Source organism: Orcinus orca, chromosome 1 (assembly GCF_937001465.1).
Source record: "Orcinus orca chromosome 1, mOrcOrc1.1, whole genome shotgun sequence".
Taxonomy (NCBI): Eukaryota; Metazoa; Chordata; class Mammalia; order Artiodactyla; family Delphinidae; genus Orcinus; species Orcinus orca.
In genome coordinates, this window is record NC_064559.1 from 1,513,490 (window position 1) to 1,536,188 (window position 22,699).

General features: G+C 55.6%; 1 protein-coding gene across 1 annotated transcript in view; it reads left to right on the plus strand.

Annotated features, from left to right (window-relative positions):
• Positions 1 to 22,699, plus strand: part of LOC125964774 (metabotropic glutamate receptor 7-like) — a 775,781-nt gene that overhangs the window by 212,497 nt on the left and 540,585 nt on the right. The window lies entirely within an intron of this gene.

A 22,699-nucleotide genomic window follows, 5' to 3' on the forward strand; every position in this document is an offset into this window, starting at 1 on the left:
TAGACCTCTCGATGGCGGGTGTTGCTCCATGCCGTGGGTCAGTTTGAGGTCTGTCCCGCACACCTTACCGTGGAGCCCAACTGTGAGGCTGCAGGTAGGTCCCTGTCTTCTCGCAGAGTTCACTGAAACGTCAGAGGTGAGCCCAACCACACAAGGCCACGTAAGGCCTCTGCGACTCATTGAAGGCCATCGTGTCTTCCCTTGGCCTCCTGGGAACCCCCTGGCCCCAGGATGCAGCTTCCGTAGCCCAGGGCAACCGGCGGAGGGGGGCGGGCGGGGCTGCAGGAGGGTGGAACGCCGAGGTCACAGAGGGTGTGGGTGTGGCCACCTCTGCTGTGACTGAACCAAGGGCAGGGGGGCAGGGGGTCCAGGGCAGGGCCCTCAGAGCCCGGCAGGCCCAGGGGGGCGGCGCAAGCACCTAGGCCCAGGCCGAAGAGCGCCTTCTTGGTCTGCGCGGCAGGCCGGCCTCTCGCCTTGCCACTCAGGCCGCGCTCCCGCTTGAAGTGTGTGTGGCACGCGTCCGCGGAGTACACCTCGCTGCACAGGTAGCCGTGGGACTGGGCGTCATAGCTTCCTACGAGGCGGCCGGAGGTCCCGCAGGCGGGTGGGTCCCTGGCACAGACGCGCGGAGCGGCTCCTGCCCGGCCCCCCTGAGAACCGTCGCCGTTCCGTAAGGCGGGGCGCCTGCTTCAGAATGTAAATCACGTGTCCGCTCTATGGATACGCTGTTTAGTTTACCAGGCAAGACTTTCTTGGCGAAAGAAGCAGCGTTGGCTTGCGTTCTCGAGCGGGCTTCTCATCTGGCTGTGCACTGGTACTCTCTCTCTGGGTGTGCTAGTCCGCAGGGCAGGGCATCCCCTGGGCAGGGTGGAGCGTGATCTCTGCGGCCTCGTCTTGCAGCTCCTTCCTTTCATTCTCAATCATCCTGCCCACAGTGGCCTCCTCTCAGGCCTGCATACTTACAACGGCGCATCGCCCGTGCTGCCCCTCTGCAGGAAGTGTCCCTCTGTTTAGTTTGCAGCTGACTGATGCCGCCTCACCCTTCTCATCTCTTCTCAGGTGTCACTTGGTCAAGAAAGCGTCCCCTTACCGACTCAACTCATCACGTCCCCCTACCGTAGCTCACGTGACACCACGCACCTCTCGCTTATGGCCGTCGTCCCCTTTCACATCCAGTTTCAGGTAGGTAAGTTTACCCCGTGGTCCGTGAGGAAGAAGAGATCACGCCTGTTTTGCTTGCTCTTGATTCCCAGCGACCAGCCCGGTTACTGATAACCTCTGTTAGAGGGAGAAAGGAATGCACCCAATCCCTGGTGAAGCCCTGACCGTTTTCCTTTCTAGTGTCCCTCGTACTCCTCCCTGCCATCTGTGTCGCCCTTACTCCGCGTCTACCGTTTATGAGTTTACACCTGGCTTACGGTGACTGCTTCGGAGAATCGCATGCCTTTCTACCTCCCTCGCTGCGACCTCTCCTACACCTCCCAGGGCTCTTGGGTTATGCCCTTGCCCTCTTCCGAGCCGTCCGTGGCACCCGCTGTCATCCCCATACGGCCAAGCTCCTAAGACTGACACTCAAGGCCCTCCGTAATTTGGCTTCAGTTTCACTTTCTAGACGTTTCAAGGAAGAACGGGGTCTAAATATCTGTGCACCTCTGCTCCGTTTCATATCTACCCACGAGGTTAATTGTTTTGTTTCTTCCAGTCCACCTATTTTGCACCTGCTTCTCTGGGAAGACTTCACTGAGAATCCAGGCGATTTCTGGATCCCTTCTCTCCCCTGAAGCTGTAAACTGTTTAACAAGACATGTGCGGAACGGCCGTAAGGTAATCTACATCTTGTCTCCCTCTCTGGTATCTAACCTCCCTGCGAATGGGGGTACGTCTCCGTGTTCTGTGCGGTTTTCAGCACAGTACTCTCTACACGTAGTGGATATTTGCTTTGGTAAGTGAACGAATAAGTGAATGAGTCACCAAGAAGAGGGTATTGTCTCATTCTTTCTCTCTTTCTCCACTTTCAAGTTTCTTTAGTTAGTTTCCTCAGACAAAAGGTTTCTTTGTAGCTACACAGTGGCCAGGTCCACAGAATGTTGCAGATAGCTGCTGAAAACATCCCTCCTCCACTTGAGAATGGCTTGCTCTCCCTCTCAAGCGGAGAGAGCTGGGATTCGATATTTAATTAAGCGCCTCTGTTCACTTGGCATTTAGAGGCACCAGGGGGCGTTAGTGCTCTACACCCGGTGAAATGCCTGTTTCGTTTGTGATTTTCCTTTGTGAAAAACAACTATCCGCAGAGTGTTTTGTGCCAATTTTCCATCCTTTTAGATTGACGGAAAGCATTTTACCGACGTCGAAACGGAAAACGAATAGAAAGAGCGTTGCATTGCGTTCAATAAAAGCTTAGGGCGGTCTCGGTGGTACGTTAGTGAAGTTATCTGGGGACACCTTAGCCACGTACATTGTGTTGGAGAGGCACCGAGAATTCAGGAGTTCTCAAAGTTCGAGGACACAGGTGCCTTACACGTAGGCTCGGTGGCAGCCGTGGACATGGCAGTGATTTGGAGAACGTTGTATTAGTCGGCTCTTGCTGTGGTAATGCTTTGCAACAAATCTCCCCAAAACTCACTTACGTAAAGAAGAATCTAGTTTTCTCGGACCTGTGGGCTAGCTGCAGCGGCTCTCTTGTAGACCTCTCGATGGCGGGTGTTGCTCCATGCCGTGGGTCAGTTTGAGGTCTGTCCCGCACACCTTACCGTGGAGCCCAACTGTGAGGCTGCAGGTAGGTCCCTGTCTTCTCGCAGAGTTCACTGAAACGTCAGAGGTGAGCCCAACCACACAAGGCCACGTAAGGCCTCTGCGACTCATTGAAGGCCATCGTGTCTTCCCTTGGCCTCCTGGGAACCCCCTGGCCCCAGGATGCAGCTTCCGTAGCCCAGGGCAACCGGCGGAGGGGGGCGGGCGGGGCTGCAGGAGGGTGGAACGCCGAGGTCACAGAGGGTGTGGGTGTGGCCACCTCTGCTGTGACTGAACCAAGGGCAGGGGGGCAGGGTGTCCAGGGCAGGGCCCTCAGAGCCCGGCAGGCCCAGGGGGGCGGCGCAAGCACCTAGGCCCAGGCCGAAGAGCGCCTTCTTGGTCTGCGCGGCAGGCCGGCCTCTCGCCTTGCCACTCAGGCCGCGCTTCCGCTTGAAGTGTGTGTGGCACGCGTCCGCGGAGTACACCTCGCTGCACAGGTAGCCGTGGGACTGGGCGTCGTAGCTTCCTGCGAGGCGGCCGGAGGTCCCGCAGGCGGGTGGGTCCCTGGCACAGACGCGCGGAGCGGCTCCTGCCCGGCCCCCCTGAGAACCGTCGCCGTTCCGTAAGGCGGGGCGCCTGCTTCAGAATGTAAATCACGTGTCCGCTCTATGGATACGCTGTTTAGTTTACCAGGCAAGACTTTCTTGGCGAAAGAAGCAGCGTTGGCTTGCGTTCTCGAGCGGGCTTCTCATCTGGCTGTGCACTGGTACTCTCTCTCTGGGTGTGCTAGTCCGCAGGGCAGGGCATCCCCTGGGCAGGGTGGAGCGTGATCTCTGCGGCCTCGTCTTGCAGCTCCTTCCTTTCATTCTCAATCATCCTGCCCACAGTGGCCTCCTCTCAGGCCTGCATACTTACAACGGCGCATCGCCCGTGCTGCCCCTCTGCAGGAAGTGTCCCTCTGTTTAGTTTGCAGCTGACTGATGCCGCCTCACCCTTCTCATCTCTTCTCAGGTGTCACTTGGTCAAGAAAGCGTCCCCTTACCGACTCAACTCATTACGTCCCCCTACCGTAGCTCACGTGACACCACGCACCTCTCGCTTATGGCCGTCGTCGCCTTTCACATCCAGTTTCAGGTAGGTAAGTTTACCCCGTGGTCCGTGAGGAAGAAGAGATCACGCCTGTTTTGCTTGCTCTTGATTCCCAGCGACCAGCCCGGTTACTGATAACCTCTGTTAGAGGGAGAAAGGAATGCACCCAATCCCTGGTGAAGCCCTGACCGTTTTCCTTTCTAGTGTCCCTCGTACTCCTCCTTGCCATCTGTGTCGCCCTTACTCCGCGTCTACCGGTTATGAGTTTACACCTGGCTTACGGTGACTGCTTCGGAGAATCGCATGCCTTTCTACCTCCCTCGCTGCGACCTCTCCTACACCTCCCAGGGCTCTTGGGTTATGCCCTTGCCCTCTTCCGAGCCGTCCGTGGCACCCGCTGTCATCCCCATACGGCCAAGCTCCTAAGACTGACACTCAAGGCCCTCCGTAATTTGGCTTCAGTTTCACTTTCTAGACGTTTCAAGGAAGAACGGGGTCTAAATATCTGTGCACCTCTGCTCCGTTTCATATCTACCCACGAGGTTAATTGTTTTGTTTCTTCCAGTCCACCTATTTTGCACCTGCTTCTCTGGGAAGACTTCACTGAGAATCCAAGCGATTTCTGGATCCCTTCTCTCCCCTGAAGCTGTAAACTGTTTAACAAGACATGTGCGGAACGGCCGTAAGGTAATCTACATCTTGTCTCCCTCTCTGGTATCTAACCTCCCTGCGAATGGGGGTACGTCTCCGTGTTCTGTGCGGTTTTCAGCACAGTACTCTCTACACGTAGTGGATATTTGCTTTGGTAAGTGAACGAATAAGTGAATGAGTCACCAAGAAGAGGGTATTGTCTCATTCTTTCTCTCTTTCTCCACTTTCAAGTTTCTTTAGTTAGTTTCCTCAGACAAAAGGTTTCTTTGTAGCTACACAGTGGCCAGGTCCACAGAATGTTGCAGATAGCTGCTGAAAACATCCCTCCTCCACTTGAGAATGGCTTGCTCTCCCTCTCAAGCGGAGAGAGCTGGGATTCGATATTTAATTAAGCGCCTCTGTTCACTTGGCATTTAGAGGCACCAGGGGGCGTTAGTGCTCTACACCCGGTGAAATGCCTGTTTCGTTTGTGATTTTCCTTTGTGAAAAACAACTATCCGCAGAGTGTTTTGTGCCAATTTTCCATCCTTTTAGATTGACGGAAAGCATTTTACCGACGTCGAAACGGAAAACGAATAGAAAGAGCGTTGCATTGCGTTCAATAAAAGCTTAGGGCGGTCTCGGTGGTACGTTAGTGAAGTTATCTGGGGACACCTTAGCCACGTACATTGTGTTGGAGAGGCACCGAGAATTCAGGAGTTCTCAAAGTTCGAGGACACAGGTGCCTTACACGTAGGCTCGGTGGCAGCCGTGGACATGGCAGTGATTTGGAGAACGTTGTATTAGTCGGCTCTTGCTGTGGTAATGCTTTGCAACAAATCTCCCCAAAACTCACTTACGTAAAGAAGAATCTAGTTTTCTCGGACCTGTGGGCTAGCTGCAGCGGCTCTCTTGTAGACCTCTCGATGGCGGGTGTTGCTCCATGCCGTGGGTCAGTTTGAGGTCTGTCCCGCACACCTTACCGTGGAGCCCAACTGTGAGGCTGCAGGTAGGTCCCTGTCTTCTCGCAGAGTTCACTGAAACGTCAGAGGTGAGCCCAACCACACAAGGCCACGTAAGGCCTCTGCGACTCATTGAAGGCCATCGTGTCTTCCCTTGGCCTCCTGGGAACCCCCTGGCCCCAGGATGCAGCTTCCGTAGCCCAGGGCAACCGGCGGAGGGGGGCGGGCGGGGCTGCAGGAGGGTGGAACGCCGAGGTCACAGAGGGTGTGGGTGTGGCCACCTCTGCTGTGACTGAACCAAGGGCAGGGGGGCAGGGGGTCCAGGGCAGGGCCCTCAGAGCCCGGCAGGCCCAGGGGGGCGGCGCAAGCACCTAGGCCCAGGCCGAAGAGCGCCTTCTTGGTCTGCGCGGCAGGCCGGCCTCTCGCCTTGCCACTCAGGCCGCGCTCCCGCTTGAAGTGTGTGTGGCACGCGTCCGCGGAGTACACCTCGCTGCACAGGTAGCCGTGGGACTGGGCGTCGTAGCTTCCTACGAGGCGGCCGGAGGTCCCGCAGGCGGGTGGGTCCCTGGCACAGACGCGCGGAGCGGCTCCTGCCCGGCCCCCCTGAGAACCGTCGCCGTTCCGTAAGGCGGGGCGCCTGCTTCAGAATGTAAATCACGTGTCCGCTCTATGGATACGCTGTTTAGTTTACCAGGCAAGACTTTCTTGGCGAAAGAAGCAGCGTTGGCTTGCATTCTCGAGCGGGCTTCTCATCTGGCTGTGCACTGGTACTCTCTCTCTGGGTGTGCTAGTCCGCAGGGCAGGGCATCCCCTGGGCAGGGTGGAGCGTGATCTCTGCGGCCTCGTCTTGCAGCTCCTTCCTTTCATTCTCAATCATCCTGCCCACAGTGGCCTCCTCTCAGGCCTGCATACTTACAACGGCGCATCGCCCGTGCTGCCCCTCTGCAGGAAGTGTCCCTCTGTTTAGTTTGCAGCTGACTGATGCCGCCTCACCCTTCTCATCTCTTCTCAGGTGTCACTTGGTCAAGAAAGCGTCCCCTTACCGACTCAACTCATCACGTCCCCCTACCGTAGCTCACGTGACACCACGCACCTCTCGCTTATGGCCGTCGTCGCCTTTCACATCCAGTTTCAGGTAGGTAAGTTTACCCCGTGGTCCGTGAGGAAGAAGAGATCACGCCTGTTTTGCTTGCTCTTGATTCCCAGCGACCAGCCCGGTTACTGATAACCTCTGTTAGAGGGAGAAAGGAATGCACCCAATCCCTGGTGAAGCCCTGACCGTTTTCCTTTCTAGTGTCCCTCGTACTCCTCCCTGCCATCTGTGTCGCCCTTACTCCGCGTCTACCGTTTATGAGTTTACACCTGGCTTACGGTGACTGCTTCGGAGAATCGCATGCCTTTCTACCTCCCTCGCTGCGACCTCTCCTACACCTCCCAGGGCTCTTGGGTTATGCCCTTGCCCTCTTCCGAGCCGTCCGTGGCACCCGCTGTCATCCCCATACGGCCAAGCTCCTAAGACTGACACTCAAGGCCCTCCGTAATTTGGCTTCAGTTTCACTTTCTAGACGTTTCAAGGAAGAACGGGGTCTAAATATCTGTGCACCTCTGCTCCGTTTCATATCTACCCACGAGGTTAATTGTTTTGTTTCTTCCAGTCCACCTATTTTGCACCTGCTTCTCTGGGAAGACTTCACTGAGAATCCAGGCGATTTCTGGATCCCTTCTCTCCCCTGAAGCTGTAAACTGTTTAACAAGACATGTGCGGAACGGCCGTAAGGTAATCTACATCTTGTCTCCCTCTCTGGTATCTAACCTCCCTGCGAATGGGGGTACGTCTCCGTGTTCTGTGCGGTTTTCAGCACAGTACTCTCTACACGTAGTGGATATTTGCTTTGGTAAGTGAACGAATAAGTGAATGAGTCACCAAGAAGAGGGTATTGTCTCATTCTTTCTCTCTTTTTCCACTTTCAAGTTTCTTTAGTTAGTTTCCTCAGACAAAAGGTTTCTTGGTAGCTACACAGTGGCCAGGTCCACAGAATGTTGCAGATAGCTGCTGAAAACATCCCTCCTCCACTTGAGAATGGCTTGCTCTCCCTCTCAAGCGGAGAGAGCTGGGATTCGATATTTAATTAAGCGCCTCTGTTCACTTGGCATTTAGAGGCACCAGGGGGCGTTAGTGCTCTACACCCGGTGAAATGCCTGTTTCGTTTGTGATTTTCCTTTGTGAAAAACAACTATCCGCAGAGTGTTTTGTGCCAATTTTCCATCCTTTTAGATTGACGGAAAGCATTTTACCGACGTCGAAACGGAAAACGAATAGAAAGAGCGTTGCATTGCGTTCAATAAAAGCTTAGGGCGGTCTCGGTGGTACGTTAGTGAAGTTATCTGGGGACACCTTAGCCACGTACATTGTGTTGGAGAGGCACCGAGAATTCAGGAGTTCTCAAAGTTCGAGGACACAGGTGCCTTACACGTAGGCTCGGTGGCAGCCGTGGACATGGCAGTGATTTGGAGAATGTTGTATTAGTCGGCTCTTGCTGTGGTAATGCTTTGCAACACATCTCCCCAAAACTCACTTACGTAAAGGAGAACCTAGTTTTCTCGGACCTGTGGGCTAGCTGCAGCGGCTCTCTTGTAGACCTCTCGATGGCGGGTGTTGCTCCATGCCGTGGGTCAGTTTGAGGTCTGTCCCGCACACCTTACCGTGGAGCCCAACTGTGAGGCTGCAGGTAGGTCCCTGTCTTCTCGCAGAGTTCACTGAAACGTCAGAGGTGAGCCCAACCACACAAGGCCACGTAAGGCCTCTGCGACTCATTGAAGGCCATCGTGTCTTCCCTTGGCCTCCTGGGAACCCCCTGGCCCCAGGATGCAGCTTCCGTAGCCCAGGGCAACCGGCGGAGGGGGGCGGGCGGGGCTGCAGGAGGGTGGAACGCCGAGGTCACAGAGGGTGTGGGTGTGGCCACCTCTGCTGTGACTGAACCAAGGGCAGGGGGGCAGGGGGTCCAGGGCAGGGCCCTCAGAGCCCGGCAGGCCCAGGGGGGCGGCGCAAGCACCTAGGCCCAGGCCGAAGAGCGCCTTCTTGGTCTGCGCGGCAGGCCGGCCTCTCGCCTTGCCACTCAGGCCGCGCTCCCGCTTGAAGTGTGTGTGGCACGCGTCCGCGGAGTACACCTCGCTGCACAGGTAGCCGTGGGACTGGGCGTCGTAGCTTCCTGCGAGGCGGCCGGAGGTCCCGCAGGCGGGTGGGTCCCTGGCACAGACGCGCGGAGCGGCTCCTGCCCGGCCCCCCTGAGAACCGTCGCCGTTCCGTAAGGCGGGGCGCCTGCTTCAGAATGTAAATCACGTGTCCGCTCTATGGATACGCTGTTTAGTTTACCAGGCAAGACTTTCTTGGCGAAAGAAGCAGCGTTGGCTTGCATTCTCGAGCGGGCTTCTCATCTGGCTGTGCACTGGTACTCTCTCTCTGGGTGTGCTAGTCCGCAGGGCAGGGCATCCCCTGGGCAGGGTGGAGCGTGATCTCTGCGGCCTCGTCTTGCAGCTCCTTCCTTTCATTCTCAATCATCCTGCCCACAGTGGCCTCCTCTCAGGCCTGCATACTTACAACGGCGCATCGCCCGTGCTGCCCCTCTGCAGGAAGTGTCCCTCTGTTTAGTTTGCAGCTGACTGATGCCGCCTCACCCTTCTCATCTCTTCTCAGGTGTCACTTGGTCAAGAAAGCGTCCCCTTACCGACTCAACTCATCACGTCCCCCTACCATAGCTCACGTGACACCACGCACCTCTCGCTTATGGCCGTCGTCGCCTTTCACATCCAGTTTCAGGTAGGTAAGTTTACCCCGTGGTCCGTGAGGAAGAAGAGATCACGCCTGTTTTGCTTGCTCTTGATTCCCAGCGACCAGCCCGGTTACTGATAACCTCTGTTAGAGGGAGAAAGGAATGCACCCAATCCCTGGTGAAGCCCTGACCGTTTTCCTTTCTAGTGTCCCTCGTACTCCTCCCTGCCATCTGTGTCGCCCTTACTCCGCGTCTACCGGTTATGAGTTTACACCTGGCTTACGGTGACTGCTTCGGAGAATCGCATGCCTTTCTACCTCCCTCGCTGCGACCTCTCCTACACCTCCCAGGGCTCTTGGGTTATGCCCTTGCCCTCTTCCGAGCCGTCCGTGGCACCCGCTGTCATCCCCATACGGCCAAGCTCCTAAGACTGACACTCAAGGCCCTCCGTAATTTGGCTTCAGTTTCACTTTCTAGACGTTTCAAGGAAGAACGGGGTCTAAATATCTGTGCACCTCTGCTCCGTTTCATATCTACCCACGAGGTTAATTGTTTTGTTTCTTCCAGTCCACCTATTTTGCACCTGCTTCTCTGGGAAGACTTCACTGAGAATCCAGGCGATTTCTGGATCCCTTCTCTCCCCTGAAGCTGTAAACTGTTTAACAAGACATGTGCGGAACGGCCGTAAGGTAATCTACATCTTGTCTCCCTCTCTGGTATCTAACCTCCCTGCGAATGGGGGTACGTCTCCGTGTTCTGTGCGGTTTTCAGCACAGTACTCTCTACACGTAGTGGATATTTGCTTTGGTAAGTGAACGAATAAGTGAATGAGTCACCAAGAAGAGGGTATTGTCTCCTTCTTTCTCTCTTTTTCCACTTTCAAGTTTCTTTAGTTAGTTTCCTCAGACAAAAGGTTTCTTTGTAGCTACACAGTGGCCAGGTCCACAGAATGTTGCAGATAGCTGCTGAAAACATCCCTCCTCCACTTGAGAATGGCTTGCTCTCCCTCTCAAGCGGAGAGAGCTGGGATTCGATATTTAATTAAGCGCCTCTGTTCACTTGGCATTTAGAGGCACCAGGGGGCGTTAGTGCTCTACACCCGGTGAAATGCCTGTTTCGTTTGTGATTTTCCTTTGTGAAAAACAACTATCCGCAGAGTGTTTTGTGCCAATTTTCCATCCTTTTAGATTGACGGAAAGCATTTTACCGACGTCGAAACGGAAAACGAATAGAAAGAGCGTTGCATTGCGTTCAATAAAAGCTTAGGGCGGTCTCGGTGGTACGTTAGTGAAGTTATCTGGGGACACCTTAGCCACGTACATTGTGTTGGAGAGGCACCGAGAATTCAGGAGTTCTCAAAGTTCGAGGACACAGGTGCCTTACACGTAGGCTCGGTGGCAGCCGTGGACATGGCAGTGATTTGGAGAACGTTGTATTAGTCGGCTCTTGCTGTGGTAATGCTTTGCAACAAATCTCCCCAAAACTCACTTACGTAAAGAAGAATCTAGTTTTCTCGGACCTGTGGGCTAGCTGCAGCGGCTCTCTTGTAGACCTCTCGATGGCGGGTGTTGCTCCATGCCGTGGGTCAGTTTGAGGTCTGTCCCGCACACCTTACCGTGGAGCCCAACTGTGAGGCTGCAGGTAGGTCCCTGTCTTCTCGCAGAGTTCACTGAAACGTCAGAGGTGAGCCCAACCACACAAGGCCACGTAAGGCCTCTGCGACTCATTGAAGGCCATCGTGTCTTCCCTTGGCCTCCTGGGAACCCCCTGGCCCCAGGATGCAGCTTCCGTAGCCCAGGGCAACCGGCGGAGGGGGGCGGGCGGGGCTGCAGGAGGGTGGAACGCCGAGGTCACAGAGGGTGTGGGTGTGGCCACCTCTGCTGTGACTGAACCAAGGGCAGGGGGGCAGGGGGTCCAGGGCAGGGCCCTCAGAGCCCGGCAGGCCCAGGGGGGCGGCGCAAGCACCTAGGCCCAGGCCGAAGAGCGCCTTCTTGGTCTGCGCGGCAGGCCGGCCTCTCGCCTTGCCACTCAGGCCGCGCTCCCGCTTGAAGTGTGTGTGGCACGCGTCCGCGGAGTACACCTCGCTGCACAGGTAGCCGCGGGACTGGGCGTCGTAGCTTCCTGCGAGGCGGCCGGAGGTCCCGCAGGCGGGTGGGTCCCTGGCACAGACGCGCGGAGCGGCTCCTGCCCGGCCCCCCTGAGAACCGTCGCCGTTCCGTAAGGCGGGGCGCCTGCTTCAGAATGTAAATCACGTGTCCGCTCTATGGATACGCTGTTTAGTTTACCAGGCAAGACTTTCTTGGCGAAAGAAGCAGCGTTGGCTTGCGTTCTCGAGCGGGCTTCTCATCTGGCTGTGCACTGGTACTCTCTCTCTGGGTGTGCTAGTCCGCAGGGCAGGGCATCCCCTGGGCAGGGTGGAGCGTGATCTCTGCGGCCTCGTCTTGCAGCTCCTTCCTTTCATTCTCAATCATCCTGCCCACAGTGGCCTCCTCTCAGGCCTGCATACTTACAACGGCGCATCGCCCGTGCTGCCCCTCTGCAGGAAGTGTCCCTCTGTTTAGTTTGCAGCTGACTGATGCCGCCTCACCCTTCTCATCTCTTCTCAGGTGTCACTTGGTCAAGAAAGCGTCCCCTTACCGACTCAACTCATCACGTCCCCCTACCGTAGCTCACGTGACACCACGCACCTCTCGCTTATGGCCGTCGTCGCCTTTCACATCCAGTTTCAGGTAGGTAAGTTTACCCCGTGGTCCGTGAGGAAGAAGAGATCACGCCTGTTTTGCTTGCTCTTGATTCCCAGCGACCAGCCCGGTTACTGATAACCTCTGTTAGAGGGAGAAAGGAATGCACCCAATCCCTGGTGAAGCCCTGACCGTTTTCCTTTCTAGTGTCCCTCGTACTCCTCCCTGCCATCTGTGTCGCCCTTACTCCGCGTCTACCGTTTATGAGTTTACACCTGGCTTACGGTGACTGCTTCGGAGAATCGCATGCCTTTCTACCTCCCTCGCTGCGACCTCTCCTACACCTCCCAGGGCTCTTGGGTTATGCCCTTGCCCTCTTCCGAGCCGTCCGTGGCACCCGCTGTCATCCCCATACGGCCAAGCTCCTAAGACTGACACTCAAGGCCCTCCGTAATTTGGTTTCAGTTTCACTTTCTAGACGTTTCAAGGAAGAACGGGCTCTAAATATCTGTGCACCTCTGCTCCGTTTCATATCTACCCACGAGGTTAATTTTTTTGTTTCTTCCAGTCCACCTATTTTGCACCTGCTTCTCTGGGAAGCCTTCACTGAGAATCCAGGCGATTTCTGGATCCCTTCTCTCCCCTGAAGCTGTAAACTGTTTAACAAGACATGTGCGGAACGGCCGTAAGGTAATCTACATCTTGTCTCCCTCTCTGGTATCTAACCTCCCTGCGAATGGGGGTACGTCTCCGTGTTCTGTGCGGTTTTCAGCACAGTACTCTCTACACGTAGTGGATATTTGCTTTGGTAAGTGAACGAATAAGTGAATGAGTCACCAAGAAGAGGGTATTGTCTCATTCTTTCTCTCTTTCTCCACTTTCAAGTTTCTTTAGTTAGTTTCCTCAGACAAAAGGTTTCTTTGTAGCTACACAGTGGCCAGGTCCACAGAATGTTGCAGATAGCTGCTGAAAACATCCCTCCTCCACTTGAGAATGGCTTGCTCTCCCTCTCAAGCGGAGAGAGCTGGGATTCGATATTTAATTAAGCGCCTCTGTTCACTTGGCATTTAGAGGCACCAGGGGGCGTTAGTGCTCTACACCCGGTGAAATGCCTGTTTCGTTTGTGATTTTCCTTTGTGAAAAACAACTATCCGCAGAGTGTTTTGTGCCAATTTTCCATCCTTTTAGATTGACGGAAAGCATTTTACCGACGTCGAAACGGAAAACGAATAGAAAGAGCGTTGCATTGCGTTCAATAAAAGCTTAGGGCGGTCTCGGTGGTACGTTAGTGAAGTTATCTGGGGACACCTTAGCCACGTACATTGTGTTGGAGAGGCACCGAGAATTCAGGAGTTCTCAAAGTTCGAGGACACAGGTGCCTTACACGTAGGCTCGGTGGCAGCCGTGGACATGGCAGTGATTTGGAGAACGTTGTATTAGTCGGCTCTTGCTGTGGTAATGCTTTGCAACAAATCTCCCCAAAACTCACTTACGTAAAGAAGAATCTAGTTTTCTCGGACCTGTGGGCTAGCTGCAGCGGCTCTCTTGTAGACCTCTCGATGGCGGGTGTTGCTCCATGCCGTGGGTCAGTTTGAGGTCTGTCCCGCACACCTTACCGTGGAGCCCAACTGTGAGGCTGCAGGTAGGTCCCTGTCTTCTCGCAGAGTTCACTGAAACGTCAGAGGTGAGCCCAACCACACAAGGCCACGTAAGGCCTCTGCGACTCATTGAAGGCCATCGTGTCTTCCCTTGGCCTCCTGGGAACCCCCTGGCCCCAGGATGCAGCTTCCGTAGCCCAGGGCAACCGGCGGAGGGGGGCGGGCGTGGCTGCAGGAGGGTGGAACGCTGAGGTCACAGAGGGTGTGGGTGTGGCCACCTCTGCTGTGACTGAACCAAGGGCAGGGGGGCAGGGTGTCCAGGGCAGGGCCCTCAGAGCCCGGCAGGCCCAGGGGGGCGGCGCAAGCACCTAGGCCCAGGCCGAAGAGCGCCTTCTTGGTCTGCGCGGCAGGCCGGCCTCTCGCCTTGCCACTCAGGCCGCGCTCCCGCTTGAAGTGTGTGTGGCACGCGTCCGCGGAGTCCACCTCGCTGCACAGGTAGCCGTGGGACTGGGCGTCGTAGCTTCCTGCGAGGCGGCCGGAGGTCCCGCAGGCGGGTGGGTCCCTGGCACAGACGCGCGGAGCGGCTCCTGCCCGGCCCCCCTGAGAACCGTCGCCGTTCCGTAAGGCGGGGCGCCTGCTTCAGAATGTAAATCACGTGTCCGCTCTATGGATACGCTGTTTAGTTTACCAGGCAAGACTTTCTTGGCGAAAGAAGCAGCGTTGGCTTGCGTTCTCGAGCGGGCTTCTCATCTGGCTGTGCACTGGTACTCTCTCTCTGGGTGTGCTAGTCCGCAGGGCAGGGCATCCCCTGGGCAGGGTGGAGCGTGATCTCTGCGGCCTCGTCTTGCAGCTCCTTCCTTTCATTCTCAATCATCCTGCCCACAGTGGCCTCCTCTCAGGCCTGCATACTTACAACGGCGCATCGCCCGTGCTGCCCCTCTGCAGGAAGTGCCCCTCTGTTTAGTTTGCAGCTGACTGATGCCGCCTCACCGTTCTCATCTCTTCTCAGGTGTCACTTGGTCAAGAAAGCGTCCCCTTACCGACTCAACTCATCACGTCCCCCTACCGTAGCTCACGTGACACCACGCACCTCTCGCTTATGGCCGTCGTCGCCTTTCACATCCAGTTTCAGGTAGGTAAGTTTACCCCGTGGTCCGTGAGGAAGAAGAGATCATGCCTGTTTTGCTTGCTCTTGATTCCCAGCGACCAGCCCGGTTACTGATAACCTCTGTTAGAGGGAGAAAGGAATGCACCCAATCCCTGGTGAAGCCCTGACCGTTTTCCTTTCTAGTGTCCCTCGTACTCCTCCCTGCCATCTGTGTCGCCCTTACTCCGCGTCTACCGTTTATGAGTTTACACCTGGCTTACGGTGACTGCTTCGGAGAATCGCATGCCTTTCTACCTTCCTCGCTGCGACCTCTCCTACACCTCCCAGGGCTCTTGGGTTATGCCCTTGCCCTCTTCCGAGTCGTCCGTGGCACCCGCTGTCATCCCCATACGGCCAAGCTCCTAAGACTGACACTCAAGGCCCTCCGTAATTTGGTTTCAGTTTCACTTTCTAGACGTTTCAAGGAAGAACGGGGTCTAAATATCTGTGCACCTCTGCTCCGTTTCATATCTACCCACGAGGTTAATTTTTTTGTTTCTTCCAGTCCACCTATTTTGCACCTGCTTCTCTGGGAAGCCTTCACTGAGAATCCAGGCGATTTCTGGATCCCTTCTCTCCCCTGAAGCTGTAAACTGTTTAACAAGACATGTGCGGAACGGCCGTAAGGTAATCTACATCTTGTCTCCCTCTCTGGTATCTAACCTCCCTGCGAATGGGGGTACGTCTCCGTGTTCTGTGCGGTTTTCAGCACAGTACTCTCTAGACGTAGTGGATATTTGCTTTGGTAAGTGAACGAGTAAGTGAATGAGTCACCAAGAAGAGGGTATTGTCTCATTCTTTCTCTCTTTTTCCACTTTCAAGTTTCTTTAGTTAGTTTCCTCAGACAAAAGGTTTCTTTGTAGCTACACAGTGGCCAGGTCCACAGAATGTTGCAGATAGCTGCTGAAAACATCCCTCCTCCACTTGAGAATGGCTTGCTCTCCCTCTCAAGCGGAGAGAGCTGGGATTCGATATTTAATTAAGCGCCTCTGTTCACTTGGCATTTAGAGGCACCAGGGGGCGTTAGTGCTCTACACCCGGTGAAATGCCTGTTTCGTTTGTGATTTTCCTTTGTGAAAAACAACTATCCGCAGAGTGTTTTGTGCCAATTTCCCATCCTTTTAGATTGACGGAAAGCATTTTACCGACGTCGAAACGGAAAACGAATAGAAAGAGCGTTGCATTGCGTTCAATAAAAGCTTAGGGCGGTCTCGGTGGTACGTTAGTGAAGTTATCTGGGGACACCTTAGCCACGTACATTGTGTTGGAGAGGCACCGAGAATTCAGGAGTTCTCAAAGTTCGAGGACACAGGTGCCTTACACGTAGGCTCGGTGGCAGCCGTGGACATGGCAGTGATTTGGAGAACGTTGTATTAGTCGGCTCTTGCTGTGGTAATGCTTTGCAACAAATCTCCCCAAAACTCACTTACGTAAAGAAGAACCTAGTTTTCTCGGACCTGTGGGCTAGCTGCAGCGGCTCTCTTGTAGACCTCTCGATGGCGGGTGTTGCTCCATGCCGTGGGTCAGTTTGAGGTCTGTCCCGCACACCTTACCGTGGAGCCCAACTGTGAGGCTGCAGGTAGGTCCCTGTCTTCTCGCAGAGTTCACTGAAACGTCAGAGGTGAGCCCAACCACACAAGGCCACGTAAGGCCTCTGCGACTCATTGAAGGCCATCGTGTCTTCCCTTGGCCTCCTGGGAACCCCCTGGCCCCAGGATGCAGCTTCCGTAGCCCAGGGCAACCGGCGGAGGGGGGCGGGCGGGGCTGCAGGAGGGTGGAACGCCGAGGTCACAGAGGGTGTGGGTGTGGCCACCTCTGCTGTGACTGAACCAAGGGCAGGGGGGCAGGGTGTCCAGGGCAGGGCCCTCAGAGCCCGGCAGGCCCAGGGGGGCGGCGCAAGCACCTAGGCCCAGGCCGAAGAGCGCCTTCTTGGTCTGCGCGGCAGGCCGGCCTCTCGCCTTGCCACTCAGGCCGCGCTCCCGCTTGAAGTGTGTGTGGCACGCGTCCGCGGAGTACACCTCGCTGCACAGGTAGCCGTGGGACTGGGCGTCGTAGCTTCCTGCGAGGCGGCCGGAGGTCCCGCAGGCGGGTGGGTCCCTGGCACAGACGCGCGGAGCGGCTCCTGCCCGGCCCCCCTGAGAACCGTCGCCGTTCCGTAAGGCGGGGCGCCTGCTTCAGAATGTAAATCACGTGTCCGCTCTATGGATACGCTGTTTAGTTTACCAGGCAAGACTTTCTTGGCGAAAGGAGCAGCGTTGGCTTGCATTCTCGAGCGGGCTTCTCATCTGGCTGTGCACTGGTACTCTCTCTCTGGGTGTGCTAGTCCGCAGGGCAGGGCATCCCCTGGGCAGGGTGGAGCGTGATCTCTGCGGCCTCGTCTTGCAGCTCCTTCCTTTCATTCTCAATCATCCTGCCCACAGTGGCCTCCTCTCAGGCCTGCATACTTACAACGGCGCATCGCCCGTGCTGCCCCTCTGCAGGAAGTGTCCCTCTGTTTAGTTTGCAGCTGACTGATGCCGCCTCACCCTTCTCATCTCTTCTCAGGTGTCACTTGGTCAAGAAAGCGTCCCCTTACCGACTCAACTCATCACGTCCCCCTACCATAGCTCACGTGACACCACGCACCTCTCGCTTATGGCCGTCGTCGCCTTTCACATCCAGTTTCAGGTAGGTAAGTTTACCCCGTGGTCCGTGAGGAAGAAGAGATCACGCCTGTTTTGCTTACTCTTGATTCCCAGCGACCAGCCCGGTTACTGATAACCTCTGTTAGAGGGAGAAAGGAATGCACCCAATCCCTGGTGAAGCCCTGACCGTTTTCCTTTCTAGTGTCCCTCGTACTCCTCCTTGCCATCTGTGTCGCCCTTACTCCGCGTCTACCGTTTATGAGTTTACACCTGGCTTACGGTGACTGCTTCGGAGAATCGCATGCCTTTCTACCTCCCTCGCTGCGACCTCTCCTACACCTCCCAGTGCTCTTGGGTTATGCCCTTGCCCTCTTCCGAGCCGTCCGTGGCACCCGCTGTCATCCCCATACGGCCAAGCTCCTAAGACTGACACTCAAGGCCCTCCGTAATTTGGTTTCAGTTTCACTTTCTAGACGTTTCAAGGAAGAACGGGCTCTAAATATCTGTGCACCTCTGCTCCGTTTCATATCTACCCACGAGGTTAATTTTTTTGTTTCTTCCAGTCCACCTATTTTGCACCTGCTTCTCTGGGAAGCCTTCACTGAGAATCCAGGCGATTTCTGGATCCCTTCTCTCCCCTGAAGCTGTAAACTGTTTAACAAGACATGTGCGGAACGGCCGTAAGGTAATCTACATCTTGTCTCCCTCTCTGGTATCTAACCTCCCTGCGAATGGGGGTACGTCTCCGTGTTCTGTGCGGTTTTCAGCACAGTACTCTCTACACGTAGTGGATATTTGCTTTGGTAAGTGAACGAATAAGTGAATGAGTCACCAAGAAGAGGGTATTGTCTCCTTCTTTCTCTCTTTTTCCACTTTCAAGTTTCTTTAGTTAGTTTCCTCAGACAAAAGGTTTCTTTGTAGCTACACAGTGGCCAGGTCCACAGAATGTTGCAGATAGCTGCTGAAAACATCCCTCCTCCACTTGAGAATGGCTTGCTCTCCCTCTCAAGCGGAGAGAGCTGGGATTGGATATTTAATTAAGCGCCTCTGTTCACTTGGCATTTAGAGGCACCAGGGGGCGTTAGTGCTCTACACCCGGTGAAATGCCTGTTTCGTTTGTGATTTTCCTTTGTGAAAAACAACTATCTGCAGAGTGTTTTGTGCCAATTTTCCATCCTTTTAGATTGACGGAAAGCATTTTACCGACGTCGAAACGGAAAACGAATAGAAAGAGCGTTGCATTGCGTTCAATAAAACCTTAGGGCGGTCTCGGTGGTACGTTAGTGAAGTTATCTGGGGACACCTTAGCCACGTACATTGTGTTGGAGAGGCACCGAGAATTCAGGAGTTCTCAAAGTTCGAGGACACAGGTGCCTTACACGTAGGCTCGGTGGCAGCCGTGGACATGGCAGTGATTTGGAGAACGTTGTATTAGTCGGCTCTTGCTGTGGTAATGCTTTGCAACAAATCTCCCCAAAACTCACTTACGTAAAGAAGAACCTAGTTTTCTCGGACCTGTGGGCTAGCTGCAGCGGCTCTCTTGTAGACCTCTCGATGGCGGGTGTTGCTCCATGCCGTGGGTCAGTTTGAGGTCTGTCCCGCACACCTTACCGTGGAGCCCAACTGTGAGGCTGCAGGTAGGTCCCTGTCTTCTCGCAGAGTTCACTGAAACGTCAGAGGTGAGCCCAACCACACAAGGCCACGTAAGGCCTCTGCGACTCATTGAAGGCCATCGTGTCTTCCCTTGGCCTCCTGGGAACCCCCTGGCCCCAGGATGCAGCTTCCGTAGCCCAGGGCAACCGGCGGAGGGGGGCGGGCGGGGCTGCAGGAGGGTGGAACGCCGAGGTCACAGAGGGTGTGGGTGTGGCCACCTCTGCTGTGACTGAACCAAGGGCAGGGGGGCAGGGGGTCCAGGGCAGGGCCCTCAGAGCCCGGCAGGCCCAGGGGGGCGGCGCAAGCACCTAGGCCCAGGCCGAAGAGCGCCTTCTTGGTCTGCGCGGCAGGCCGGCCTCTCGCCTTGCCACTCAGGCCGCGCTCCCGCTTGAAGTGTGTGTGGCACGCGTCCGCGGAGTACACCTCGCTGCACAGGTAGCCGTGGGACTGGGCGTCGTAGCTTCCTGCGAGGCGGCCGGAGGTCCCGCAGGCGGGTGGGTCCCTGGCACAGACGCGCGGAGCGGCTCCTGCCCGGCCCCCCTGAGAACCGTCGCCGTTCCGTAAGGCGGGGCGCCTGCTTCAGAATGTAAATCACGTGTCCGCTCTATGGATACGCTGTTTAGTTTACCAGGCAAGACTTTCTTGGCGAAAGGAGCAGCGTTGGCTTGCATTCTCGAGCGGGCTTCTCATCTGGCTGTGCACTGGTACTCTCTCTCTGGGTGTGCTAGTCCGCAGGGCAGGGCATCCCCTGGGCAGGGTGGAGCGTGATCTCTGCGGCCTCGTCTTGCAGCTCCTTCCTTTCATTCTCAATCATCCTGCCCACAGTGGCCTCCTCTCAGGCCTGCATACTTACAACGGCGCATCGCCCGTGCTGCCCCTCTGCAGGAAGTGTCCCTCTGTTTAGTTTGCAGCTGACTGATGCCGCCTCACCCTTCTCATCTCTTCTCAGGTGTCACTTGGTCAAGAAAGCGTCCCCTTACCGACTCAACTCATCACGTCCCCCTACCGTAGCTCACGTGACACCACGCACCTCTCGCTTATGGCCGTCGTCGCCTTTCACATCCAGTTTCAGGTAGGTAAGTTTACCCCGTGGTCCGTGAGGAAGAAGAGATCACGCCTGTTTTGCTTACTCTTGATTCCCAGCGACCAGCCCGGTTACTGATAACCTCTGTTAGAGGGAGAAAGGAATGCACCCAATCCCTGGTGAAGCCCTGACCGTTTTCCTTTCTAGTGTCCCTCGTACTCCTCCCTGCCATCTGTGTCGCCCTTACTCCGCGTCTACCGTTTATGAGTTTACACCTGGCTTACGGTGACTGCTTCGGAGAATCGCATGCCTTTCTACCTCCCTCGCTGCGACCTCTCCTACACCTCCCAGGGCTCTTGGGTTATGCCCTTGCCCTCTTCCGAGCCGTCCGTGGCACCCGCTGTCATCCCCATACGGCCAAGCTCCTAAGACTGACACTCAAGGCCCTCCGTAATTTGGTTTCAGTTTCACTTTCTAGACGTTTCAAGGAAGAACGGGCTCTAAATATCTGTGCACCTCTGCTCCGTTTCATATCTACCCACGAGGTTAATTTTTTTGTTTCTTCCAGTCCACCTATTTTGCACCTGCTTCTCTGGGAAGCCTTCACTGAGAATCCAGGCGATTTCTGGATCCCTTCTCTCCCCTGAAGCTGTAAACTGTTTAACAAGACATGTGCGGAACGGCCGTAAGGTAATCTACATCTTGTCTCCCTCTCTGGTATCTAACCTCCCTGCGAATGGGGGTACGTCTCCGTGTTCTGTGCGGTTTTCAGCACAGTACTCTCTACACGTAGTGGATATTTGCTTTGGTAAGTGAACGAATAAGTGAATGAGTCACCAAGAAGAGGGTATTGTCTCCTTCTTTCTCTCTTTTTCCACTTTCAAGTTTCTTTAGTTAGTTTCCTCAGACAAAAGGTTTCTTTGTAGCTACACAGTGGCCAGGTCCACAGAATGTTGCAGATAGCTGCTGAAAACATCCCTCCTCCACTTGAGAATGGCTTGCTCTCCCTCTCAAGCGGAGAGAGCTGGGATTGGATATTTAATTAAGCGCCTCTGTTCACTTGGCATTTAGAGGCACCAGGGGGCGTTAGTGCTCTACACCCGGTGAAATGCCTGTTTCGTTTGTGATTTTCCTTTGTGAAAAACAACTATCTGCAGAGTGTTTTGTGCCAATTTTCCATCCTTTTAGATTGACGGAAAGCATTTTACCGACGTCGAAACGGAAAACGAATAGAAAGAGCGTTGCATTGCGTTCAATAAAAGCTTAGGGCGGTCTCGGTGGTACGTTAGTGAAGTTATCTGGGGACACCTTAGCCACGTACATTGTGTTGGAGAGGCACCGAGAATTCAGGAGTTCTCAAAGTTCGAGGACACAGGTGCCTTACACGTAGGCTCGGTGGCAGCCGTGGACATGGCAGTGATTTGGAGAACGTTGTATTAGTCGGCTCTTGCTGTGGTAATGCTTTGCAACAAATCTCCCCAAAACTCACTTACGTAAAGAAGAACCTAGTTTTCTCGGACCTGTGGGCTAGCTGCAGCGGCTCTCTTGTAGACCTCTCGATGGCGGGTGTTGCTCCATGCCGTGGGTCAGTTTGAGGTCTGTCCCGCACACCTTACCGTGGAGCCCAACTGTGAGGCTGCAGGTAGGTCCCTGTCTTCTCGCAGAGTTCACTGAAACGTCAGAGGTGAGCCCAACCACACAAGGCCACGTAAGGCCTCTGCGACTCATTGAAGGCCATCGTGTCTTCCCTTGGCCTCCTGGGAACCCCCTGGCCCCAGGATGCAGCTTCCGTAGCCCAGGGCAACCGGCGGAGGGGGGCGGGCGGGGCTGCAGGAGGGTGGAACGCCGAGGTCACAGAGGGTGTGGGTGTGGCCACCTCTGCTGTGACTGAACCAAGGGCAGGGGGGCAGGGTGTCCAGGGCAGGGCCCTCAGAGCCCGGCAGGCCCAGGGGGGCGGCGCAAGCACCTAGGCCCAGGCCGAAGAGCGCCTTCTTGGTCTGCGCGGCAGGCCGGCCTCTCGCCTTGCCACTCAGGCCGCGCTCCCGCTTGAAGTGTGTGTGGCACGCGTCCGCGGAGTACACCTCGCTGCACAGGTAGCCGTGGGACTGGGCGTCGTAGCTTCCTGCGAGGCGGCCGGAGGTCCCGCAGGCGGGTGGGTCCCTGGCACAGACGCGCGGAGCGGCTCCTGCCCGGCCCCCCTGAGAACCGTCGCCGTTCCGTAAGGCGGGGCGCCTGCTTCAGAATGTAAATCACGTGTCCGCTCTATGGATACGCTGTTTAGTTTACCAGGCAAGACTTTCTTGGCGAAAGAAGCAGCGTTGGCTTGCATTCTCGAGCGGGCTTCTCATCTGGCTGTGCACTGGTACTCTCTCTCTGGGTGTGCTAGTCCGCAGGGCAGGGCATCCCCTGGGCAGGGTGGAGCGTGATCTCTGCGGCCTCGTCTTGCAGCTCCTTCCTTTCATTCTCAATCATCCTGCCCACAGTGGCCTCCTCTCAGGCCTGCATACTTACAACGGCGCATCGCCCGTGCTGCCCCTCTGCAGGAAGTGTCCCTCTGTTTAGTTTGCAGCTGACTGATGCCGCCTCACCCTTCTCATCTCTTCTCAGGTGTCACTTGGTCAAGAAAGCGTCCCCTTACCGACTCAACTCATCACGTCCCCCTACCGTAGCTCACGTGACACCACGCACCTCTCGCTTATGGCCGTCGTCGCCTTTCACATCCAGTTTCAGGTAGGTAAGTTTACCCCGTGGTCCGTGAGGAAGAAGAGATCACGCCTGTTTTGCTTGCTCT